The sequence below is a fragment of the Myotis lucifugus genome, unplaced genomic scaffold (genome assembly GCF_000147115.1).
Source record: "Myotis lucifugus unplaced genomic scaffold, Myoluc2.0 scaffold_28, whole genome shotgun sequence".
Taxonomy (NCBI): domain Eukaryota; kingdom Metazoa; phylum Chordata; class Mammalia; order Chiroptera; family Vespertilionidae; genus Myotis; species Myotis lucifugus.
In genome coordinates, this window is record NW_005871076.1 from 3,881,290 (window position 1) to 3,885,835 (window position 4,546).

Below are 4,546 nucleotides of genomic sequence, written 5' to 3' on the forward strand. Positions count from 1 at the left end.
ATTACTTTATCCAGCAAAGCTATCATTCAGAAGTGAAGGTCAGATAAAGAGCTTCACAGATAAGAAAAAGCTAAAGGAGTTCATCACCACCAAACCAGTATTATATGAAATGCTGAAAGGTATCCTTTAAGAAGAGGAAGAAGAAGAAAAAGGTAAAGACACAAATTATGAACAACAAATACACATCTATCAACAAGTGAATCTAAAAATCAAGTGAATAAATAATCTGATGAACAGTATGAACTGGTGATTGTAATAGAATCAGGGTCATAGAAAGGGAATGGACTGACTATTCTTGGGGGGAAAGGGGTGTGGGGGATGCGGGAAGAGATTGGACAATAATCGTGCACCTATGGATGAAGACAGTGGGTGGGGAGTGAGGGCGGAGGGTGGGGTGGGAACTGGGTGGAGGGGAGTTATGGGGGGAAAAAAGAGGAACCAATGTAATAATCTGAACAATAAAGATTTAAAAAAAAAAAGAAGAACAGTTGCTCCCAGAGTTTCTAAGGGTCACGTCTGCGAGTCAGGATTCCCGGGACTGGTGGGGGTTGGGTCAGGGAGTGAAGGTGGCACCATGCAAGGCCGGCTGTGGGAAGAGCTGGCTGTGGGGATTTCTAATGTGCCTCTGCCAGCTTACTCATACTTTAAACCTACAGATCCAGAGACAAAGCCCGGAGGGAATGGAGCCTGAAGGCATCATCGAGAGTGACTGGAATGAGATTGCTGACAGCTTTAATGACAGGGACCTCTCCGAGCTCCTCCCCAGTGGCACCTCCACCTATGATTTTGAAAAACCCTCTGCCATCCAGCAGCAAGCCATTTTTCCTGGTATCAAGGATACAGAAGGTAGTCACAGCTTTAGGAGATTACATGGGTGCCTCCTGCCATGCCTGCTTTGGGGTACCAACATGCATGCTGAGGTGCAGAAGCTGCAGACAGAAGTTCCCCGTATCATCATCGGAACCCCAGGCCGTGTTTGATACGCTTACCCGCTTAACCGCAGATACCCGTCTCCCAAATACATCAAGATGTTTGTCCTGGATGAAGCTGATAAAATGTTAAACTGTGGATTCAAGGTCCAGATCTATGACACATTCCGAAAGCTCAACAGCAACACCCAGGGGCGATGCTCGCCGGACTTCACCGTCTGCCATGGAGATATGGACCAGAGGAAGGAGACGTGATTATGAGAGAGTTCCGCTCTGGCTCTAGCAGAGTACTTACCACCACTGACCTGCTGGCCAGAGGCATTGATGTGCAGCAGGTTTCTTTCGTCATCAACTATGACCTTCCCACCAACAGGGAAAACTATGTCCATAGAATCAGTCAGGGGTGGACGTTTTGGCTGTAAGGGTGTGGCTATTAATATGGTGACAGAAGAAGACAAGAGGACTCTTCTAGACATCGAGACCTTCTATTACACCTCCATTGAGGAGCTGCCCCTCAGTGTTGCTGACCTCCCTGATAGGGGCTGGCCTGCCTCCTCACTCCAGCCAGGGTTCAGTCGTTGGGGGACTGAGGAGCAGCAGGGAGTAGGGAAGGGAGCCAAGGGATAGACATCTTGTCATTTTATTTCTTTTGTCTTTTCCTTTGACTAAATGTCACTTTTGAGGCAAAGAAGGAACAGTGAACATTTTAGATATTCTTTTCTTTGGGGTAGACTCGGCACCATCTCTTCTCTTAAAAACACTAATCTACTTCCTTGACTTAGTAAACCCCCAAACTCCACAGGCTCTCCCTGCTCCAGCCAACTTCCTCTGAAAATGATCCAAGGGGCCATAATGTCACTCAACCTCATTTACCAGACCAAATCTGGAGGGAGAACCCCTGAGTTAGGTGGCACAGGGGGTTGTACCCAAGTGTGGGGAGGAACAGGGAGAAAAATAGTAGCTATTTTTACATTTTTTGTATAGTGTTCATTAATTCAGGAAACAAACTCAAAATTCTGAATAAAATTACTTGGAAACTGAAAAAAAAAAAAAGATGAACAGCTGGCCCCATATCTATTCTACTTCAATTTCATCTGAATTTTCTTCTAATACCTTTGTACACTCAAATATTAAACCATATGGAATTTATGTTGGTGTACAATGTGAGGTAGGGATCTAAGTTTCTGTTGTTTTGTTATTTTTTCCAAATGGTTAATCAGTTATCACAATAACTTAATGGCTAATAGTCCTCTTCACTCCCAGTAATATTTTATAGAGGTGCAGACTGGGAAAAAGTAGGCTGGGTTGTTGTTTTAAAATATGTGCATAATCCATGACACTTCCCTTTAAAAGGTGGGATCTAGTCCCCTCCCCTTGAGTGTCGACTGGACTTAATAACTTCTAGTGAATACCCAAGAGTAAGGGGATTGATTAAATGATGGCATATCCATAAAATGGAACATTATTTAGCTTTGAAAAAACTATGCTGTAGATGAATACTCACAAATATGAAAAGATGGTGATGGTAAATTATTTAGAAAAAATTTATTGTAGTATGTATAATACCATTAGTATGCACACTGATAAATATATGGATGGATATACATATATATCAAACACTAACAGTAGTTGACTTGAGATTACGGGTATTTTTTTTCTTCATTTTGTCTATATGTATGTTCTACACATCAGCTAGGTGGGTATCTGTTACCTTGTAAAGAGAAAACAATGGTAAGAATTATTTTCAATTCAAAATGTGATTGCCTCTCTAGGGAGGAAAAGTCAGGGCTTCAAACTTTTGAAAGACTACGATACTAAGCGCTGGTAAGAATATGGAGCCACTGGGACCTCATCTATGGCAGAAAGGACGTCAATTGTTACAACTGCTTTGGAAAACAGGGTGGGCAGTATTACCAAAGCAAAACACACTCTATCCCATGGCCCAGGGTCATGGCATATACCCAATTCCTTTCCCGAGTGTATACCAATAGAAATGAGTGTTTATGTACATACACCAAAATACATGTACGAAAGCATTCATTATTGCCTTACTAACAAGAGTCCAACACTGGAAAAACACCAGTGTTCATCAGCAACAGAATGGGGAAAATAAATTGTTACCACAGAATATCACAGAGCAGTGAAAAAGAACAAATGACTACAACATGCTATAATATGGATGAATTTCACAGATTTAACATTGAGTGAAAAAAAGTCTAATACAAAAAAAGCACATACTATATTATTCCATCTACATAAAGGTCAAAAACAGGCCAAGTGAACTGTGGTAGGCAGTTAGACAGACGTGAGCAGAACAAAGACGATGGGCCAGGTACAAAAGGTCACCAGGGCAGAAAGCCGCAGGTGCCTAGCCAGGGACAACTGTAGGGTGGGACCTCATCCCCAGGGTGACCTTTCCTCCCCTAGGATATGGATGGTCATGGGTTTGAAGCCCTGACTTTTCCTCCCTAGAGATAACATCTAGGCCTCAGTTGTATTTCAGCTCCAGGTCCAGAAAAGCAGCAAAACCAGACAAGCAATGCCAAGGCTGACCTCAGGACCAACTGCATTGAATAATGACCCCTGCCCTGGCCCTCTGCCCTGTCACCGACCAATCAATCCGTGGAGATCGGACTCTGAAAGGACACACCCGGAAAGCTGCTGAATAGTCTATTGAGATCTTCCCCTAGGACCTCCCCTAAAATCTCCACCCTTAAATCCCTTAAGACCCAGCACATGCCAGTGCCTTTCCCTTCCCCGCCTTCTCCCCCTGGCACATAACCATTACCTTCCTCATTCCCAAGCTCCACGGGCCCTTCTTTTGCCTCTACAACTTGTTTCCTCAGCCCATTGCTTCTAAAAATTACTCTACCTTTGTGATTTTCCAAATAAGTGTTCTCTTATAGTTTGAGTCTTGGCTCTGAATTCTTTCCTACGCAGAACTCAAGTACCAAGGTTGCCGAACCCAGGTCCGAATTGACCCCACCGGTCTAACACCTGGTGCTATTCCCACCGCCCACAACAAGCCTAGGATGGCAGAGATCAGAATAGGGGTCACCTTTAGGGATGGTACTGATGGAAAAGGAACATGAGGGAGCCTTCAGGGTGCTGGGAATGCTCTATACCAGCACTGCCCAAAAGAAATATAATGCAAGCTGCACATGTCATTTAAAATTTCCTAGTAGCCATTTAAAAACCTAAAGAGAAACAGGTGAAATTAAGTTTAACGATATGTTTTCATTGAATGCAATAAACCCAAAATATATGTATATTTATTTATTGATTGATTGATTTTTATTGATTTTTTACAGAGAGGAAGGGAGAGGGATAGAGAGTTAGAAACATCGATCAGCTGCCTCCTGCACACCTCCTACTGGGGATGTGCCCACAACCAAGGTACATGCCCTTGACCGGAATCGAACCTGGGACCTTTCAGTCCGCAGGCCAATGCTCTATCCACTGAGCCAAACCGGTTAGAGCAATATATGTATATTTAATCATTATTTTAAAATTATCAATGAATGCTTCCTTTTATTTTTTGTACTAAGTTGTCAGGAGTGTATTTTACACTTACAGCACACCTCAGTTCCAACTAGCCACACTGCAATTGCCTGGTA

At 43.2% G+C, this 4,546-nt stretch overlaps 1 pseudogene; it reads left to right on the forward strand.

Annotated features, from left to right (window-relative positions):
- Positions 1-617: 617 nt before the first annotated feature.
- Positions 618-1,184, forward strand: LOC111825485 (annotated as a pseudogene).
- Positions 1,185-4,546: the final 3,362 nt, after the last annotated feature.